General features: G+C 59.0%; 1 protein-coding gene across 1 annotated transcript in view; it reads right to left on the reverse strand.

Moving 5' to 3' along the window:
* Nucleotides 1-200, reverse strand: part of nbas (NBAS subunit of NRZ tethering complex) — a 185629-nt gene that overhangs the window by 71461 nt on the left and 113968 nt on the right.

The following is a 200-nucleotide window of genomic DNA, read 5'->3' on the forward strand; positions in this document are numbered from 1 at the left end:
CTGGCGTCTCCCTTAGAGATAGGGTGAGAAGCTCAGTCATCCAAGAAGCGCTCGGAGTAGAGCCGCTGCTCCTTCGCGTCAAAAGGAGCCAGTTGAGGTGGTTTCGGCATCTCGTAAGGATGCCTCCTGGGTGCCTCCCAAGGGAGATGTTCCAGATACGTCCAGCTGGGAGGAGGCCTCGGGGAAGACCCAGGACTAGG

This window comes from Etheostoma spectabile, chromosome 18 (genome assembly GCF_008692095.1).
Source record: "Etheostoma spectabile isolate EspeVRDwgs_2016 chromosome 18, UIUC_Espe_1.0, whole genome shotgun sequence".
NCBI classification, from domain to species: domain Eukaryota; kingdom Metazoa; phylum Chordata; class Actinopteri; order Perciformes; family Percidae; genus Etheostoma; species Etheostoma spectabile.